Source organism: Mesoplodon mirus (genome assembly GCF_964341445.2).
Source record: "Mesoplodon mirus genome assembly, chromosome: 8".
Lineage (NCBI taxonomy): Eukaryota > Metazoa > Chordata > Mammalia > Artiodactyla > Ziphiidae > Mesoplodon > Mesoplodon mirus.
The window spans coordinates 110564546-110586443 of NC_138984.1; the positions used below are offsets into that span (position 1 = coordinate 110564546).

Sequence of the window (21898 nt, forward strand, 5' to 3'; positions counted from 1 at the left end):
GTTATTACTGTCTTTAGGAAGACCACCGAGGTCCCTTTACAAAGTGCTCTTGGTGAGGGGATGGTTGCCACTGATCCTGCTGTGCAGAGCCCACTGCTCCGGTGCAGGCGTGGCTAATCCTGGCACGCATGTGGCAGCCCGCTCCCAGGCCCACAGCAGGCGTTGCTTACCAATCTCTGTAACCCGCCTCCTGCTGAAGACAGATACAGCCTCAGAATCCTTTTTTTTTTTTTTGCAGTACACAGGCCTCTCACCGCTGTGGCTTCTCCCATTGTGGAGCACAGACTCCGGACGCAAAGGCCCAGTGGCCACGGCTCACGGGCCCAGCCGCTCCGCGGCATGTGGGATCCTCCCGGACCGGGGCACGAACCCATGTCCCCTGCATCGGCAGGCGGACTCTCAACACTGCGCCACCAGGGAAGCCCCAGAATCCTTTTTAATACGGTAATTCAGGCAGCCTCTGCACACTGAATGTCCTTAGCATTTGAGATGAAGGCCATTTGGCATCCCTGCTTGTGTATGTGTGTGCGTGTGTCTGTGTAAAATATATATATATACACACACGCACACACAAAGTGTATATGTTTGCATATCACAGAATCTATATGTTAATGAGTAGGTAAATCCCTTAGTATACGTGCCTACTATGAGATATGTATATTGATGTCTTAGTATATGGAAACTTGAAGTTATCTTTGACCCCTCTCTCTCATATCCCACATCCACCAGTCTTTCCTGGTAAATTGCCTGTTTGTTCTCAGATGCATTCCTCTCCTTTTTCCCTGCTTTGCTTTGTGTCACAGGGAACTATGTTTCCCAGGCTCCCTCTTTCTCTGGCTTCTGAGGAGGTGCAGCCAATGAAAGGCAATGGCAGAATCCTGGAAGGCAGGAGGAGGGGAGAAAACAAGGCATTTCTTCCCTTCTCGGGACTTGTGCTGTTCCTGGCTCTGCGTCCTGCCAGATAACCCCTCCCACCCACCGCTCTAGCTCCCAATGGATGGTCCAGCTTCTGGGGTTTAATGTCACCTTCTGCTATCATCCCTCCATCCCTAGGGAATGCTTGGGACTTCTTGCTTCGGCTAATCTCTGGATTGCCTGACTGTCTTCTTTTAGCTTCTCAGCTAGTCCATTATCTGGGTGATTCCCTGTATTTAATTCTATCTACAGAAAGACCTAGAATGGTTCCTGGTCCATGCTAGACCCTGACCAATACAATCATCAAACTCCATTCACTCTACTTTTTTCTTCTTCTTTTTTTGGCTGCACTTCACAGCTTGCGGGATCTCAGTTCCCTGACCAGGAACTGAACCCAGGCTATGGCAGTGAAAGCCCAGAATCCTAACCACTACGCCACTAGGGAACTCTCAGTTTGCTCTACTTTTAAAACATATCCTGGGCTTCTCTGGTGGTGCAGTGGTTGAGAGTCCGCCTGCCGATGCAGGGGACACCGGTTCGTGCCCCGGTCCGGGAGGATCCCACATGCTGCGGAGTGGCTAGGCCCGTGAGCCATGGCCGCTGAGCCTGCGCGTCTGGAGCCTGTGCTCCGCAGCAGGAGAGGCCACAACAGTGAGAGGCCCGCCTACCGCAAAGAAAAAAAAAAACAAAAAACATATCCTAAACCCACTCTCCACCATTTCTTTTCTGCTACCACGGTTAGGCCAAGTTACCACCATCTCTTGCTTGGATGGCTGCAATCGTTTCCTAAGTGGTCTTGGCACTCCCACTCTCCCGTCTCAACAGTGTATTCTCCATCCAGCGGCCACAGCAGTCCTTAAAAACTGTAACTCAAATCACGATGCTTCCCTGTCCAAAATCCCCCAATGGTTTCCCTTTGCTGAGCACTTTAGAATCCTGAAGTTACTGACACAGCCTACGAGGTCCTCTGTGATTGGCTCCCAGATTCTTCTCTAATCCCCTCCCTCTCCCTCCCTTCCAGCCATAACTGTCTGGGGACACATCGCAGGCCCCACGTCAGGGCTTCTGTACTTTCCTGCACTCTCTGCCAACACGCTCCTCCTACAAACAGTTACATTTCAAAGTTTCACTTCATTCAAAACTCTTCAAACGTCCCCCCTTCAGAGAGACCTTACGTGATCACTCTGTCTGGAGTAGGACCCTGTTGTTTCCTACCACTCATCCTGCCTGATTTTTTAATAACATATGTCATTACCTGATATTAAATTACATTTTGTTTGTTTATTATCTGTCTTCTCATCTAAAACATAATATCCACAAAGGCAGGGACTTTGTCTTTTTTTTTTTTTAACCTTGCTTTGTCTGCAGTACTTAGAATGTTGCCTGTCAAGTAATATAAACTCTATAAACATTCTTGAATCCATAAATAATAGGTGATGAATCTGAATTAATAAATAATAGGTGAAAAACAAGTGGCACAGATAAACAGTTGCATTATTAGAATAAGGGAAGACAGAAAAGAACACTTTTCTCATTAAATCAACATACATGTTCAAAATGGAATCCCACTGCAAACCAGGGTATTGCTGGGGAGTTATGACCCAAACTAAGTTAATGAGTGGACAGTGATCAGAGAGGAAGTCCCCAAGAATTAAACTTCCCCCCATTGTCACATCCCTACCATTCCTCTTTCTCAAGCACTGCTGCTTAGTACCTATGTTTAGTGCACTTGCAAGTAATGTTGGAAATACTTTTAAATTTCCATGTGTCAAAGGGAACCAGAGAGTCTGTGAATACAGTTCTTTGGTACGCTTACTTTAATTACATAAGGTAGGAGAAAATATAAACATATCTGAGATGCCTAGGGTTTTTGGCCTGCCACGTCTTCTGGCCAGGAATTATAGCTAGGAATGACCACTTGTTTAAGGGATATGATATTGATAAATCCTAGGAACTCACTAATCAAAGCTGATTTCTTCCTACTGAAGTCAACTGTCTTATCAATTCCTCTAGCTTGTCATCTTCAGCTTTTCTGGTTTTGGGTACTCTTAAGGGTCAAATTGTGTCCCCTGAAAAGCTATGTTGAAGTTCGAGCCCTTGATTCCTGTGAATGTGACTTTATTTGCAAATAAGGTCTTTGCATATATAATTAAGGCATAAGTGAGGATGGGTCACACTGGCATAGGAAGGGTCCTTAATCCAAAATGACTAGTGTCCTTCTAAGAAGAGGAGAAAAGGTGGAGAGACAGACACACACAGAGGGAAGGCAGCCATGCCATGACAAAGACAGAGACTGCAGTTGTACAGCTGCGCACCAAAGAACACTAAGCATTGTCAGTGGCCACCGAAGCTGGGGGAGCATGCACGGCCCTGCTGATACCCTCATTTCAGACTTCAGGCCTCTAGAACTGTTGCTTTCAGCCCCCCAGTTTGTGGTTCTTCATTACATTACGGCAACCCTAGGAAACTAAAACACGTACTCTGTAGAAGACTCACTGTCAACAGGAGTCACTTTATGATACTAAAATTCCAGGTTTTACAAATATATGCTTATGAATTTTTTTAACTGATGAGAAGAAAAAAGGCAAGCTTATTTTTTGCCATTTTTGCCTTTATTGGACTTAGAAATGGATGCTGAAGATAAAAAAAAACTTTAACTCCATGCTATGTAAAATTTTGAAACTATGATTACATTAATTCTGTAAAATTTTAAAAAATATTTCATTTGAAAGGAAAAATCATCAGAAAGGAAATGAAGTTATATTTAGAGTATCAGGAAACCACGGAATGCAACATTTCACAGGATGTTTCTTCTTATGCACACATTAGCTCGCTGGCTAGTTAGACTGTTCCACCCCACCCCATTGGCTGAGTCCATGAGTAGAGGAAAATTGTAATCAACATTTCCTTGCAAACGTGTACTTGGCCCAAAACTCTTTTACATAAGTTTTAGTCCCAAGGTTTTCCTTTCTTTAAAAATAAATTCAAATTCAATTCCCTCTTAAAATTTGAAAATGCTGGATTTAGGCCCAGGATTCTATTCCCAGCTAGAATTTCTCCCCACAATATGCTAGGGGAATATACCTGGTGGGCTGTGAATATAAATGGCTTAACTTCCTTCACTCCTGTAGGGATGATAACCAAATAAGTGAGTTACAGACTAAGTTAAACGCAGGCCAACTGGGGGGCCAGCTGGCATAATGAACAGAGTCAGACCAACTTCTCATTTGAAAGCTTTTCCTAAAATCAAGTGAAATATGAATTGGCTCTTTACAGAGTCCCTGTTGTGTCATGAAAAGTTAGGCTGGCTTAAAAATATGGGTCCAGGGCTTCCCTGGTGGCGCAGTGGTTGAGAGTCTGCCTGTCGATGCAGGGGACACCGGTTCGTGCCCCGGTCTGGGAAGATCCCACATGCCGCTGAGCGGCTAGGCCCGTGAGCCATGGCCGCCGAGCCTGTGCATCCGGAGCCTGTGCTCTGCAACGGGAGAGGCCACAGCAGTGAGAGGCCCGCGTACCGCAAAAAAATATATATACATGGGTCCAGGATGAGCTCAGGTGCCATCCCCCAGTCTCCAGCATGGTCGTCAATAAAGCTGTAGACTCAGGTGAGCCATGTCTATGCTTAGGATGAAGGAAGAAGTCTCTTCTCCAAATGGGAAAAAAGTTGTTATGTTCTTGGTAAAGAGCAAAAAGCTTCAGAATGAACAGCAACATCTCTGCCCTGGAAGGTCTGTCAAGAGTGACACCTAGTTCAGGGGTGGGAACATCAATCTGGGAGGATGGAAATGACAGAGCCCGCCTCACCTTTATGGGAGAAGGGACCTTTTGATCCTGGAACTTCCTTTTATTCTTTGCTTCATTCCTGGCCATGGCTCCCACCTTGCGCCCCATTATCCCTAAATAAATGATAGCTCATGACCAGTTCTCAATGGAATTGCCTTTTTCAAGAGGAGATGTGCCAGTATTCATCTATTGGTTTCCTGCTATGACCTTTGATGCATAAGGTGGGAATGAATCCAAAAAAGGATGCCGTAGAAATCTGGGGGCCTAATGATATAAAATTGTGCCTTGATTTGAAACAGGATACAATGATACTTTTGTCATTCCTGTTACATCAGCTTGTCCATACCACACACATCTGCATTTCTTCCATTTGACTCTTTTAACCTTTTACACACCTTATAATTTTACTTCTTCTCTGATTATCTACTATTTTCCATTTAACTCTGAAAATCTTTAAAAGTATCTCATTTCAGAGATCTCTTCTTCCAAGTTTTGTTGAATTTTTTTTCTATTGAAGATTAAATGTGTTTCCAAATACCACCTACACCAGCAGTTAACTTTCATGTGAGTATTTTAGCCAACCCAATGCTAATAAATCCTAGTTTGTTTCAAAAATTCAACGCCGAGTAAAATTTAGTTTGCAACACATATGATGGTGCATACATTTAATTTAAAGTAGCAAATATTTATTTACCTGGATTGGCTTTGTATGTCAAAATGAGGCCATCATGACCCCACAGAACTGCAGGTTCACAGCTTCTATTTTTCAGTCATTAGTATAGATTTCTGCTGGTTGGTCCCTTCTATAGAGTCAAGTCCTCCATAGACCAGAAGCTTATACCTACAAAAGCTTGCTAGCTTTGGAATGTTCCAGTTCCTGTGAACAGTTAATACTATTATTTGTATTAAAAGCTAATTGGCCCATGTGGAGACAGTGATCATACTACCACTTACCGAACACTTCCTGTGTTCAAGGCTCTGTGATAGAGGTTGTGTACACATCATCTCCTTTAATGCCCACAACTTTACGGAGGTAGATTCTGTTGTGCCCATTAGAGAGGTGAGAAAACTGAGGTTCAGCAAAGTTAAGGAGTTTATGTAGGGACAGAAAGGGCTTTCTGCTTCCAGTGTTCCTAGTCTTTTTATTGGCAAGAAAGCTTAGTCATCTATATTCACTGGCCATAAATGTAGACAGTTAAAAAGCTTTCAGAACTGAAGATGAGAAAATCACAATGAAGGAGAAATTCTCCTGGACTCACAGTTGGCAACCTTTTACATGATCACATTAACAATCTACAAATTGTTAGAGTAATCTAGAGTAATTAAAAGAGGGAAAGGTAAGAGAGATCCCAGGGTGGCTGATGGTCTCATGTCCCCATGCTTCTAATAACAATCCCTTAAAGAGCAGTCACCTTGGAGGAGTTGGTCTTTGGGGTTGCCTGTCAGGATGGGCTCCCAGGATGCATGGAGATCAGTTCAGACCAAGCACTGTGATAAATGCCACTTGAGTTTACATCATACTTTGGATATTTTGTGCATTTAAACAGCAGAACTGTAACTTATAAACTGTCCACATCATCTCTGTCATTCTTTGTTATTAGGATACTGAATCCTCTGAGAGGGATGTCACGTTAGAGCATATTTCTTGCTCTGAAAAGTTGTAGGTTTCTCAAGAAATGAAAGTAACATTGGGAACACTAACAAAAGTAGAAAGAAAAATGGCATCATTGTTTTCTGTTGAGCATTTTGACCTTTCTAGAGGCTTCCACAGGTCAGCTTCTGGTACCATCTTTTTTTCCATGTCCTGAAGGAAGCTAAGTGTATATACGGTGACATTTTTCATTTTGATATAGTTGATCTATTTTCCAGACTGTAGAAAACTGGGAAATGACTTTTCATTTAAATATAAGTTGAAACCCTTTGGGAAAGTAAAAGAATTCAAGAAATATACAGGAATGGCTGTTTCCAAGCCAACAGGAGAAAGGGAGAGTGTTTTTGGTTTTCAAATTAGTTGTTAGGGAAAACGTTTTTCCTCCCATCAAACTTTCACTTTTCCTTCTTTAAAATAGATTAATCATAGCTGTGTAGGTTTAGTTTTCTGCCTGTTTGTTAAAATGTGGAAAATATGAACAGTGGTTTCAAACGTTCATTAGTAAGTTGTCACTTTGTGCCTTTTATTAGCCTGTATTTCAAACCCTACATTGCAAGAGCTCACTCTTTACTTCTGTGCCTTTCACTGGTAAGAATATGCTAATGCGTTATGTAGACCATGTCTTTAGAAGCTGACAGTACAATTCCAAAGGACAAAATAGCTTCCAACCATAATCCAGTAGTATCGAAGTGTTGCTCTGCCGATCTGATGGATTATTGGAGTTCACATATTTTAGACTCTCATTAGATACAGGCATCTGCTCATTTTTTCCTGCTTAAGAAAGATTGCATTCGTTTTATCTTTTTATTTATCTTTTCTGAAATTTATACTTGTCTATTTAAAAGTCAAAATAGCACCCTTGAAAATTATACAACCTGCTTTAATTTCCTCTAAAACTAACTCTTTAGAGCACAAAAGGCAGACACACTTGGCAGACCTGGGCATGGATATGGACTGTGTGACTTTGGACAAGTCACTGAACTTGTCTAAGGCTCAGTTTTTTTGTTTGTTTGTTTGTTTGTTTTTGCGGTACGCGGGCCTCTCACTGCTGTGGCCTCTCCCGTTGCGGAGCACAGGCTCCGGACGCACAGCCCCAGCGGCCATGGCTCATGGGCCCAGATGCTCCGCGGCATGTGGGATCTTCCCAGACCGGGGAATGAACCTGTATCCCCTGCATCGGCAGGTGGACTCTCAACCACTGCGCCACCAGGGAAGCCCTAAGGCGCAGTTTTATTACATTTACAATAGGGAATAATACAGAGCATCTGGAAAGTAGTATTGCTCAACAGGTAACCACCAGACCAGAAGCACTGGCAGCATCTGGGAACTAGTCAGAAATGCAAAATTTCAGGCCCTACTCCAGACCCAAGGAACCAGAAGGTTTGGGCTTGGGGCCTGGCAATGTGTGTCTTAACAAGCTTCCATGGGATTCTGATGCACATCCAATTGTGAGAACCACAACTCAACCACAAAAAAACAAACAACCCAGTCAAAAAATGGGCAGAAGACCTCAACAGACATTTCTCCAAAGAAGACATACAGATGGCCAACAGGCACATGAAAGGAAGCTCAACGTTGCTAATTATGAGAAAAATGCAAGTCAGGAAGACAGTGAGGTACCACCTCACACCAGTCAGAATGGCCATCATTAAAAAACCTACAAGTAACAGATGGGATCCAGCAATCCCACTCCTGGGCATATATCTGGACAAAACTCTAATTCAAAAAGATACATGCACCCCTATGTTCACAGCAGCACTATTCACAATAGCCAAGACATGGAAGCAACCTAAATGTCCACTGACAGATGAATGGATAAAGAAGATATGGAGCATATACACACAGTGGGATACTACTCAGCCATAAAAAAGATGAAATAATGCCATTTGCAGCAACATGGATGGACCTAGAGATGATCATACTAAGTGAAGTAAGTTGGAAAGAGAAAGACAAATACCATATGATGTCACTTATATGTGGAATCTAAAATATGACACAGGGCTTCCCTGGTGGCGCAGTGATTGAGAGTCCACCTGCCGATGCAGGGGACACGGGTTTGTGCCCTGGTTCGGGAAGATCCCACATGCCACGGAGCGGCTGGGCCCCGTGAGCCATGGTCGCTGAGCCTGTGCGTCCGGAGCCTGTTCTCCGCAACGGGAGAGGCCACAACAGTGAGAGGCCCGCGTACCGCAAAAAAAAAAAAAAAAAAAAAAAAAAAAAATTCTAATGGGAACACCCGACTCAAAAGATTCTGATTTAACTGGTCTAGAATTTAGTTGGTTAAAAGTTCCTTAAGTAGAGTTGCCAGAAAAAACATAGGAAACCGTATAAACTTGGACGCCTAGGTAAATACTAAAACATTATTTCATTATTTAGCTGACATTCTAATTTAACTGGGTATCCTGTATTTTTGTTTGTTAAATATGGCAACCCAATCGGAGGATTCCAAGGTCTGGCCAGGGTTGAGAAACCCTTGTAGGGTTTCCTCTGAAATACTACAGCTGCCACTATAGTGACTTCAGGAAGCAGGGCACCATCTATGCCCGTCAAACCTGCTTTGTGTTTGTTAACACTTTTACATTACAGACGTTTGGTAAATTTTTACATTTACATTACAAAAATTTACATGTATTGTCTGTCTTAAGCATTGGGTCTCTGTAATAGTTTGCTTGCAAAAAAAGTTTCTGTTATGACTAAAAAAGATTTGTAATGCTCTGATCTAATTCAACATCTTTTTTCTGGGTAAGACCCAGAGACTCTCATAGATAATTAAATGCGAAACCAAACCTCTCCATCAGAGGCTACTGCTAGGACCCTTTTCCTTTTTTCTGAGCTCTAAGTCAGGAATAAGAGGTGGTATGATCCTATATCTAACAGTGCTGGATGAACACCTGGCAAGTCCCTAAAGTTTTGCCAGACACTGTACTCAGCCCAGGTAGTAAGGTGTGATTTCAGTTCTCAAGGAGCCGAAACCCAAATAGTGCAGCTGTCTCTAGAACAAAATGTCACCGATTTCTACGGCTTGTTCCCTCCACAATGTGACTGTTCAAAGCACCTTTCTTTGATCTGCAAAATGAGAACAGCGAGGCCTAAGGACAGCATTGGGTTTCCCAGAGGCAAATGGAATCTAACCTAAATTTCCACGTTGAAAGTTAAAGGCGTGAGCAATATATGATGACAAATGACAAAGGGATGAATCCCTGCCCTCATGGATCTTCCATTCCAGTGATAGACAAGATGACTTCTAAGTTCTCGTCTAACACAAAAGCTCTAGGTTATTGGATATGGGGAGAAAAAGCAGAGAGAGAGAGAGGCGAGTTTTCTGTTTGTGTTTTTCAGCGAAGGCTGCAGGACAGATTCGAGTTGAAAGGCAGATTCTGGGAACAGCAACGGCAAATCCAAGCCTGTTCATCACCCGTGTTCTGTGCTGGTCCTCCGCTCCCCTCTCAGACTCACTGGCACACACAGCTCACAACCACTCCCAGTTGGCACCACCTTTATGTTACAAATTTCTCTTGTGAAGCCACACGACCTCTGTCCTGCTAACTGCCTATGGGGAAGACTGGTGGTCACTGCCTTCTTCCGACCCTTTTTTCACCCCCCGATTCCCTCACGAGCTCCAAGCAGATCTTCTCCTTTATGCCAACTCAAACTTGATTCTTCAAGACTGACCCCAAAAGTCCCTCCAGGGAGACAGCCTCACTACTTCATGCCTTTTGCTGGGAACCCTGTTGGCTTTCAGTCTCAGAGTCATAGACCATTCATACACCCAGCCCATCCATAAACGTTCAGTAAGCCCTCGCCATGTGCCAGAGCTTCAGTGGAATAGGTCACAGTTCCTGCTGTTAAGGAACAAGCAGGGGAGGCAGATGGGGATAACAGCAATTTGATGGTCATGGTGAGATGAGGGGATTATGGAATCCCAGGAGACGGACAGAAGCTTAGATCTAGAGTTCTGACTTTGACATGATCCACTCCGTTCAAAATGGGGAAAATAAGTCTTCCTCTGACATGGGAAAAGAAGACCCTATGATAGCCCATGATGTAAGGTCACTGAGTAGGAGCTGTGGGAACGACAAGCAGGCCTGGGCACGGGTGGGGTGTCGATACCATACGTTTGGAAACTTTGGGCACTTATTTCTATGCTGCTGGGTTGTTTTGGCCTCGCCTTTTGGCTCGTAGGAGCTTAGTTCCCTGACCAGGGATCGAACCCAGGCCCTGGCAGTGAAAGCGCCGAGTCCTAACCACTGGACCGCCGGGGAATACCCTATGGTGCCGGTATTGTTAGTGGCTTTTAACATTTCTAACTTATTCTCCCTACAGCTAGACTGTAAGCTCTGTGTGGGCAGGACCATGCCTCAGGCTTCCTCTCCATTGCCCCCAGGACTTAGTGATGATGCATGGTGAGTCCCCAGTGAGTACTAACTGAGTCTACCCATAAGCGTGGCCAAAGGAGAGGTTTCACTCTGCCCACGTGGCCTAGGAGCCTCCTCTTGCACACTTAACTTTCCTTCCTTGCACATCTTCAGGGCTGTAATATGAGTCCTCCAAAGATCAGTCAGTAATAGGACAGCACACTCTATGAATCGCCAGAAGGTCCTTAGAAACAAAGGATATTCCTTCACCTGGACAGGGGTCGTATGATCCTTTTTTCATTCATTAAGCCCGATGGTGAAGTGACTGACACAGCAAACTCCAGAAGGTGGGGATGAAAGGGTCAGGTGGGCCACGTGAATCACTGTAATGGAAGAAACTGGGATCTTTCCATTTTCCCTCAGTTACCAAATTGCCTCCTTCACAGCTGGTCATAAAGGCAACTGACTGATCTTCTCTTTGCTAAAGTATCTCTTTAATGTAAAACTGACATGGAACAACCGGATAGTCAAATTTTTTTAAAAAGTTGGATCTGTATGTGAGGACAAAAATACACACTGTCTGGGTACTAGGAAAAAAAAAAAAAACATGAGTTTTTTTTTTTAAATTAATAAATTTGGAGTGAGCAAAGGCTTGTCACAAAAGACGGATGAGCTTGACCCTATGAAAATAAAATCTTCTATACTGCAAAGAACACCCTAAGTGACATTCCAAGCAAATGAAAAACTGGGAATGACATGGACAGTTTGTATCACAAATGAAGGAACAGTCTCCCTAAATTTTACAAAGCTCTTAGAAAAGATGTTGAAAAAGACTAACAGCCCAGTAAAAATCCGGGCAAAGGTCACTCCCGGATGATTCACAGCATCAGAAATACAATGACATTTAAGTAGAATTAAGCAGAAGTTCTCAGCCTTACTCTTCAGAAGGGAAATCAAATCCAAACCACAGTGGAAATACATTTCTTCTATGTAAGATGGGTGGAGCACAATAGTTTGACCTTGAATTTGTTGGTGAGGCTTTGGGGGGACAGGCATGTCGATCACTGCAGGTGGATGTGAAAACGGCCCAACTCCTCTGACGATGCGTTTACTATGACTCAAAAGTCTAATTCCGGGAACCCATTCCATAGAGGACTGGTTCCATTAATTGTGTACCTAGTACATAGCTGTGAAAAAGAAGGAGGAAGACTTCTATGTACTGACATGGAGCGATCTCCAGGATATGTTGTGAACTGGAGGAAATCAGAACACAACAAGATGCGGCACAGCGGGTACAGTTTGCTTTACTTTGTATACAAAGTGTTTATTTGCATTTGCTTGGTTTGCACAAAGAAAGACTAGAAGGACGGGCAAGAAACCAGGAAAGATGGTTAACCTATATGAGGCGTGCGGCACAGAGGTAGGGGAGAGGCTTCTGGGATCAAAACAATAAAATCAAGTTTTGAAAAATGAGACCTGAGGAAAACTCTGAGAAGCTCTCCAAACAGCAGAGACTGCTGGATCCTGAAAGCTGAAGCTTGATGTCCGAGTCACTATAGGCTTTGTTTACGGCGATAGAACATCAGGCCTGGTGGTGGGGGGTGGGGGCGATCCGGAAGACATCCAGCTCGGGATTGGCTGAATGAGGGCAAGACAGATGCTTGCTCAAGATCACTCAGTAAGTTACGGTCCAAGAAGGCACATACACGCTCCAGGATGGGGATCTGAGCCCTTGTGCACGTCTCAAAGATTTCGTGGGCGCTGTGGGGCGGTAAACGATGCCAGCACAGCTTTAGGTCTTCCCTCAAAATACTGATTCCGCCACGTCTCCTTCTACAGAATCCTCATCAAATTCAGGAAGATACCTGGAGGTTTCTGGGGGAGGGAACATTCCAGGATGAAAAGGGCCAATGGGATATATTATAATTATAGCATAGGATGGGTCAAACAAACCAAGATAAAAGGGAAGTTTTTTAAAAAGTGAAAAGATGAGGGTGGAAGAAAACACTGTTTATGATGCCTCTGGGGGTTCATAAACAAATAAGTAAGCTGATGGGCGGGGAGGCTGGGAGCCAACCACTAACCTTCTCTGCCTGCCCAAGACTGAGAGCCAGCGTGGCCAATACCGTGGAAAGGATGCTGTTTCCTTTTCTCATTAAATTCCTTAAAGAGTGTGCTGATTTATTCATTTATAATACAGTGCCTGGTCTGGGTAAAAATGGAACTTGCCCCCACCTGATCCAGCCTCACCATATTTCTTGGACCCCGTGTACCTGAATCTGGAAACGAGGATGCTGAGTAACAGCTTGGGGCATTGCTACTTATTGTGAAAATAAATAATAAGGAAGGAGGAGGCTACTGGGCTTGTTTCAGGGAAGGTTGAATCAGTTCCTTCTTACTTAAGACTGAATTTTAACAACAGATAAAGAGAATGTGACGTTTCCCTTAATGAAACTGTATAACCCTGGCTAAGTTATGAGGTGGGTTTAATTACCCTTCAGAGGCTGCAGCTTCACATTATTCTGGCCCACAGTTTGCAAGGTCCCTGTGCTCCCGTCCCCTCCTCTGAATACCTCAGCCTTAACTTCCAGGATTTGTTGTTTCCCTCAGCATTGTTTAACATAATTCCACTCCTGCTTATTTAGCCTTCTACAGGTTGGAGGCCTTGGGACATCAATAATCAAATCTGAACTATTTCACGAGAAGAAGGCAAGGTGGGCACTGGATGGCAGATGGAACGAAGGCTCAGAAAAGCTAACACTATGGGTCCAGGGTCACAAAGTCTATTCACTAGAACCCAGGGGTCCTAACCCCCAACGATGGGCATGTCCAACACATCCAGCCAAACAGCCCATGACTTGGTTTCTAGGTCCTAAGAAGTGCACAGAGGAAAACCAGTTGTGTGATTTGCTGAATGAGGCTTGACATTTTCCTGGCAAAATTCCTGGCTGCTGGTGAGGAAGGAACCCTGCTCTTTTCCCTGAGGTCATCTGCTTGGTTGTACAGTACGGATATATTTGTAGGTTTCTGGCTGGTTAAGGAGGGGTGGTTGGGATGGGAGAATATTAGAAATGGTCTCTGTCTTTTTTCTTCAAGTCTGAGAACAAAATATGCTAAATAATGAGAATCCATGTCTCCTTTCTCCCCACACCTCAAAGCTTTGCACATCCCATTCTCCTTTTGCAAACTTTAATAATTACCTCTAGAGAGATTTCCCCTGAATACTGAGCTCCTTCTTTTCCCCACTGACCCTGTTTCTTCAACAGAGCTCCTTCTACTCACTTAGCCTTTCTATTCCTGAGATTTATGTTACTCTTAGTCTTAACCATTCTGTGGAAGGGTCCTGGCAAGGGGCCCTTTCCAAACGTCACAATGTGCTTTTCAGGCAAGTAGGAAACGCTGAGGTCCCCCAGGGACCCCAAACACCTGTTGAAGATGTTTTATCTCCTTTTAACATCTAACTGCAATTTACCTGCTTCACTAGAGCAGCGTGAGGATATGAACTGTCCTCGGGTAACTTTCAAGTCTGTAAAGGAGTCCCGCCTCCTGTTCTCTAAGAGAGACAGAAATGAAACACTAATAAGAGGCTTAAATGGCTTAAATGGGCAGCAGCCTCAAACAATCTGTGCTCTGTGTTAGTACTTCAGACGGTCGTCGTGTCCCTGACACTCAGACAGAGGCACCGGACCAGACACCACAGGCCACTGTGAGAGGTCCAGACAGGAGCACGGACATCCCTTGCAAAGCCTCTTGGAGGACGTGCATCTTAACCCCCAATCAGGTGGCTGGGCCAGGCCTGGTGCACCTGCCGGGCAGGCAGGGCGTGTGGCTGCTGTCTTAGTTTGGCACAAATATTTGACAGGTTGTCCCTCCCAGCAAACATTTCCAATACGCAGAGGTTAATCTCATCCCGGCTGCTTCTCAGCCCTGCTGACATCCTGTGCAGGATAAGGCTTTGTTATCAGGGCTGCCCTGTGCGTTATAGGAGGTTTAGCAGCGTCCATGGGCTGTACGCGCCAGACAGCAGCTCTCCCTACCACCTGTGAATTGTGACAGCCTGTAATGTGTCCGGACATCACCGAGCGTCCCGTGGCGAGCACAGTCACCCCGCTTGAGAGCCACTGGGCTAGATGACCTAGAGTGAACACTGGAGGTATCCCTCGGATTATGGGTAAGCGCTACACAAAAGTCATTTTCAGATGCGCTTCTGGGGCTGCAGGGTGGCAGGGGCCTTGGCGGTCTAGCAGGTCCTTCTGCGTCCCCTGCATGGGACTGAGGAGATGCACACATTTTCACAAGTGAAATGGCATCCGATGCGTTGCTTATTTAGTTAGATCCACTGCCCAGCTTTCTTTCAGTCCTGGCGGCCAAAGATTGCTATTTTGCACAGCACTCTGTGTTATCTGCTCTCCCTACCTAGTCCACAACAAGCAAGGATGTGTCCTGTGCTTTGAAATTCTACTTTGCAAGCTCCTGTTTAAATGTCTGGGACTGTTAACGTGTTGGAACTTGAGGTGGGTAGCACTTGGGGAGGGGTGGTAACGGTGGGCAGGCGGAGGGGAGGATGTCCATCACAGAGTGTCAGACTCTGGGGGGCATCTCTTCCCTCCAAAACGTCTCATTAGGGTCCCCAGACTTAGTCTGCATCTCCTCTGTATCCCGCGGTCCAATTTAATTGAGCGACGGCCTCACCACAGCACACGGCTCTTTTGACCGCAGGGTAAACTCCGTTGTGACATTTGCTTTCTTAAGGGCCTCACAATATGCAGCTTTAATAATTAATTAAATGCAGGTCACATCGCAGCCTCCCTTTTCAAGCCTGTCTGAGGACACAGTGGGTTCTTTCTGAGGGTTCGCTTCTGACCACGTGGTTTTTAGAAGCTAGTGGGCTTTTCTGTTTTGTTTTGTTATTGTGCGTGACACTTCTCCCCACTAAAAAACCCCAAACTTCAGCAGAGTGCAAACCCAATCGGAATAGCTGAAAGGGCTGTGGCTTTTCTGATGGTGAATAAATGGTGACAGAGAGAAATTTGAGAACCTGGCTCCAGTAAGGGTCTCGGAGCAGCCTGCTTGTCATGGTCAGTACTTTCTATTTGTCATCCAGGAAAGTTTAACGCTAGGAGACAAATCCCTTGTGTTTTATTGCATGTGTCTATTCCCCTCAAGTCGGGATGGGCTTGTCAATATAAAGCCAATCTTTCAAATGATCTAAATAAGAGAGAAGATCCAGGAAGGGCTAAAGATAACTCTTACCGCTAGTGTCCATTTCAAACTAAAGATTTCTCCAGGGGAACTCAGAATGATTCTAACGAGTTTGGATTTAGTTTAACCCAATGCTGATTTGGCATATTACATCGATTTGTCATCTTTAAGTCATGTGCCAGACGAATGCTTTAAAATAGATGCAACTTTGCGTGAATTCTCTACAATATAGCAAAATCTGATGGCTCTATTAATAGCCGAAGTCCTTGGCCTCGGCAAGACAGAGTGGCAGCGTTTTTAAAATTCATCATCTCTACATAATTAGTTGTGAATCTCCAAATATTCAAGCTGAGGAATTAACCAGGAACTGGAGCCGTTATCCTTCAGTGTCCCTTTTCATAGCGGTCCACAGTCATCATGTCCTTGTGTTTCTCTAATTACTGCAAAACCAATTGTTTTTAACTCAGCTGCCTCGGCTCTTTGTAATTTGTTGAATGTAATCACCTTGAAATGCAGAAAACGGACTTCTTGTTCAGGAAACCGGGGCTTTTTTGGAGGAGCAGCGTCAGTTGGCTGTGGGGCCGTGGTTCTGGAGCTTTGCTCATTGGACCCGATCCGTGCATTTGAGGGTGAGGGGTCAGAGGAGGGAGGGAGTGCTCCTGAAAGTAAGTTCGAGAGCACGGTGATCTGTAGACCCTCAGTGGGAAGTCAATGTACGAAAACTAAACACAAATGAAGTTCCGGTTGCTCACTCTGCGCGTGGCCTTAGGCCGTAGAACACAACTGCTTAGGACTCTGAGCAGCTCCTCTCTCAGATGCTGTTTTGAGTCTGTAGGTCTGCTTAGAAGCATCGAGTCAGCAGGGCTGTGTTGCTCACCTGCCCTCAAACCCCAGTGTCCAGCGCTGGCCTGGACACAGAGTAAGAGCCGGATAAACCAGATGAACCAGAGTAGAGGTCAACTCTCTTCTTTGCGTTTATCCTTTCTGCCAATCTTGTTTATCTACTGACCACTCCAACTTAGAGATTTTCAAAGAACAAATATCGGAAAGGCAAAGGTTCTCAACCATTGTCTCCTTCAGGTCTCAAGGGTGTGATGCATTTTCATGAATACGAGTGACTCTCCGTGACAGTAACTCCCAAGTTGGGGCAGAGATTATGAAAATCAAGCCAGGGGACCGGGACCATTTAAAAGAGACCAAACAGAGGAGTCTGATATGCCTCCAGCAGCCGCCATGAAGAATCATCATTGAAGAGGAAGCTGAATTACGTCTGTATCCTGGAGGAAAATTGGAAAAATGGATTCACCAATTTCTCTAGCATAGCCATACAGAGAAGGAGAAATGTCCTTACAGAATTTCCCTCTGTAGGTGGCTGCTCTGGGTCTTTCTTTCTCTGGATGAGGAAAGGCCCAAATGGATGATGAATGTTGCATGAGGTTAACCAAAGCCTTAACCAGTCCTGTGTTGCATTTTTTTTCCACACTTATGATGTTGTTTACCATTTATTCAACACCTATGATGTGCCAGGCCCTGTGCTAAGTGCTGAACACGAATGAGAAGCAATCTTGACACTAATGAGAGAGCTGAACATGCAAAGAATAGCTATGATCTCAAGTAGCAAGTGGTAGAAATAAATATGGAGTATTGCAGGAGAACAGACAAGGAAGAGTAACGTGGGTGATGGAAGAGCGCTGGAAGACTTCCTGGAGGAGGCAAAGCCTGAACTCCATCTTAAAGACTAAGCAGGAGTTACACAAAGGTTAGAGAAGGGTGTTGGCATGAAAGCCATTCCAGGAAGCGAGACCATGAGAGCAAACGCACGGAAGCCCCCAACGCATCATGTGCTCAGGACAGAACAAGCATCTTGGTGATGCATTTCTTCTTACAGGAAATGGAGAAAGATGAAGTCAGAGAGATGGCCTTTGTGAATCCTGCAAGAGAAGATTGCATTCTGCCTGTGAGTAAGGGGGGAGAGTCCTTGAAGGGTTTTAAGCAAGGGAAGAATGTGACGGGATTTTATACTTCGCTGGCAGCGTGAATGATGCGTGTGAGGGGGGTGGGACGGGCAGGGGGTTGGTGGGGGGAGGGGCCCAGGGAAGCAGTGGGTCATGCAGACCAGAGGCAGGCGCTACTGGGGCAGCAGAAGAAGGGCTGGAGAAGGAGCAGGTCTGAGAAGCATCCCAGAAGGAAGCCAGCAGGACCCTGGAAATGCCAGGAGGTGGAGGCAAGGGAAGGAAGAGTCCAGGAAAGCTTCTAGCTTCCCAGTTTGTGCTAAAAGAACGGCAAGACCATCAGCTGAGACAAAGAGCCGGGAAGGCAGGCATTTCTACGGGGAAAAAGAGAGGGTCGAGCTTGGATTTTGGCCCCTTGAGGTACCTGGCAGGGTAGGGGATGGTGGTGGGCAGCCAGACGGATGAATGAGAAGCTTGGGGGAGCAGCCTTGGTTAGAAATTGCTCATTCACCTTTTGCCAGCCAGGTCTGGGGCCTTCAGTCAGGGGTGAGACTCCCCGCCCGGCTCCATGCAGAGACCGGGGCTTCATCGCTGCATCTCCCCTGGGTCTGCCCTATTCTACATTGTGGCCCTGGTTTGCTCTCTCTCTCTCTCTCCTTCCCCTTCCCACCGCTGTCCCTTGCTCCTGCCTTCTCCCAGGCCCCACCTGCAGGAAAGGGGCAGGAGTATCTGTTATGCCTAGCCTGGCAATCTGGAGCGGGAAGCTCCACGGAAACAAAGCCACAGACTCACCCCACCCACCCCCTCACCTGCTGTGCCACCTGCCCAGCGGCTAAAACCTGCTCCCACGGCTGCCTCTCTGCCAACACCCTGGCCTTTCTAAACACATTTCAGAGTCACTCTAGAGAAATCAATCGTGAAAGGAAAGACGTGTCTTCACTTGAGTGCATTATGAGCCCTTAGGCAGGGTTTTGGAAGGTAGGATTCTTTTGCCTAAGAAGTCAAGGCCACTGAGTGTCCGTTTCCTAGAAGCCTCGGAGGACAGATTACCACTGGCAGGTGCCCTCCCCTACCTGAGGGAAATTTCAGGGAACCAGGGGGAGAGGGTGTGTTTCAGAAAGGCCAACTAGCTTGGAGAACATCCACTAAGGCTTTCAGATCTACCGGCACATTCCATCCTGCAGGTTGGGGACCTCTATTACAAAACCTTTGTACTTAAAGAGGGAATGGGCTCGGGGGGTGAGGGGCTAGGGGCCAATCTCACTTTGCAGGCACAGGTGATGAAAGCAAGGCAAAAGCGTGACTCCAAAGGGGAGAAAAATCTCTACTGCACACCCAAGGCATGTACTCCTTTTAGTGTTTTTCTCTTATTGTTGCTATTTTCTTTTCCTATCAACTTTGCCAACATCCAGAAAGTTACTGGGGCTGCACGGACGCTAAACATCCCTTCCCAGGCTTGCTGGAAGCCAGCACACACCCACAGGCACGCCAGCCGTCTGCACGCGTTTTCCCTTCCCGGCAGCACTGACATCAGCCAGGGCTGGGGGGTGGCTGGATCGGGCAGGGTGGGCAGATGACAGAGTTCTGGCAACAAGTCCATGTTTAAAGACAGAGGGCAGATGCCTGGCTAGAGGGAAGCCTCTTCTTGCTGGTTGTGCTGCTTCCAGGGTTACTGTGCACCTCAGCCCAAGAAGCACCATGTGCACAGAGGCTAAAGCAATAGAATGAAAGAAGCCTGTTCCTCTCAAACAGGGATCTGCTCTGGTTGGAGGGAAGAGGATGAACATAGTGAGGACAGAGAGGAAAAAACCTGAGGCTGAGACTCACTTTCTTTTGCAGGGGGATAGAAATAAACGGTAAAGGAGCAAGTTCACTGCTCACCAGGATCCGCAGCCATCACCGAATGCGTATTCCTTATCGCTCTGCACAACTCATTTAAACAAGCTGGACCTAAAGCGATCTCTCTCATACTCAGGTACGTCCTCATTTAGAGTCAGACAATTTGTCTTCATCTTGTTTCCTTTTTTCAGGATGTTTTCAAACTGCCTTTAGACCGTCCTTCCTTCCCCATCCCCACTTCCTTCCCCCACCCCTGGAACCCCACTACCAGTGTGAGAGACAGGTCTCAATAGGAAGACTGTGTCCCTCTTTTTAGCAAGTAGCACACGGAATCGTGGAATTCCTCGACAGACTGTTTCCACTTGGTTTCTGAGACCTCGCATTCTCCTCTGGCCCGCTCACTGCTGCTTCCTACCCAGCCTCCTTTGCTGCTTCTTTCTCTTCTCCACGACCTTTAACCTCGGGAGGGTGAGGTCCTCTCTCTGTCGGCACTCGTCCTCCTCTAATCTCAGCTGGACCCAGGGCCTTACATGCCATCGACACGCCGACACTCCAGTGACCTCTCCAGACAAGACCTGACCTGCCCAACTCCAGACTCACACAGCCCACTGCCTACTCACACCTCTGCTTGCTCAACGGGCACCTCGAACTTGGCATCGATTACCACTCTGCTTCCTCAAGCCCCGACCTCAGCCTTCTCCACGGCAGTGGGCAGAGCGCTATCCCTTCTAGGACCCCCCCTGGCAACCATCCTTGACCCTGCTTTCTCTTTCACCCCCATCTCCCATCTATCAGTGATTCACGTTGTGTTTTTAATTAGAACTGGAGTGAGACCATTCTCACTCCTTGTGTTGTACAGTGACCCAAATCTGGCTATTAATATTGAAAGTTCATTGAAATAAAAACAAATTAAAATAGAGGAAAATGGGACTCTTAGGGAAACTACAGCAGAAATTAAATTTAGAAATTCAGTTCCTTACACTAGCCACATCGCAAGAGCTCCTAAGCCATGGGTGGGTGATGGCTGCGGTACTGGACAGGGCCCAGACAGAACACTCCTTTCGCTGCAGAGAGTTCTATCAGCTCGTGCTGCCCACTGCTTCCACTGTTACCACCCTGGTCCCAGCCACTAACACGTCTTGCCTGGATGAGTGTCACAGCCTCTTAGTCGATCTTGCTTCTTCAGTCTTCACGACATGGCATCCAGAGTGGTCCTCTGAAAACATCTCAGATCATGCCGCTCCTGTGCTCAGAGATGTCCAAAGGCCCCCATGCATGGCTCTCAGGGGAGAAGCAAAGACCTCAGAAAGGTGAGCAAGGCCGTACGAGAGCTCTGGCTCCTTCTCCGTTTACTGGACCTCGTCTCCCCGTCCTGCAACACCCGCCTCTACCACAGCCACGCTGGCCGCCCGCAGCTGCTGCTCTGCGCTCCCCCAGGCATCCTCCAGGGGCTCCCTCCCTCCCCTCCACCACATCTCTGCTCAAACACCAACTTCTCAGGGAGCCTTGTTCTGACGGCTCTATTTAAATTTTTCTTTTTTTTTTTTTGCGGTACGCGGACCTCTCACTGCTGTGGCCTCTCCCGTTGCGGAGCACAGGCTCCGGACGTGCAGGTTCAGCGGCCATGGCTCATGGGCCCAGCCGCTCCACGGCATGTGGGATCTTCCCGGACCGGGGCACGAACCCGTGTCCCCTGCATCGGCAGGCGGACTCCCAAGCACTGCGCCACCGGGGAAGCTCTCTATTTAAATGTTAACATCCGCTCCCACCCACCCACCACTCCGGAGCAGTCCTGCTCTCCCGTCCTACCCTGCTCGACTAGTCTTTTCCATATCTCCTTTCAACAAACTATATACATTTACTAGTTTATTCTACCCATTTTTTTTTTTACTGTCTGGCAGAGACCTTTGTCCATTTACTCACTGCTGGAAAGCTAGCCCAGAGGAGGCTTTTGGTAAGTATTTGTTCAATAAATGAATGGAGTTTTTAGAGCCAGAGGCACAGTTGAGGGTCCATGAGGTAAGGTTATTCTTCACTGTGGACCCATGTTAAGCTCAGGGGACGAGCTGGACTAGGGAGCTGGCCTGGCCTAGGCGTCTTCATGGGGAAGGACCCATGATGATGAACTCTCCTTCCCCTTATCTGTCACAACCAGAGGGACGCTGACGCAGCCCCAAGAGCTGACAAGGACAACAGCCTAA

The 21898-nt window shown here is 46.3% G+C and overlaps 1 protein-coding gene across 3 annotated transcripts in view; it reads right to left on the reverse strand.

The window, feature by feature from the left end:
• Window positions 1-21898, reverse strand: part of NCKAP5 (NCK associated protein 5) — a 1070192-nt gene that overhangs the window by 19091 nt on the left and 1029203 nt on the right. The gene's annotated exons all lie outside the window — the stretch shown is intronic.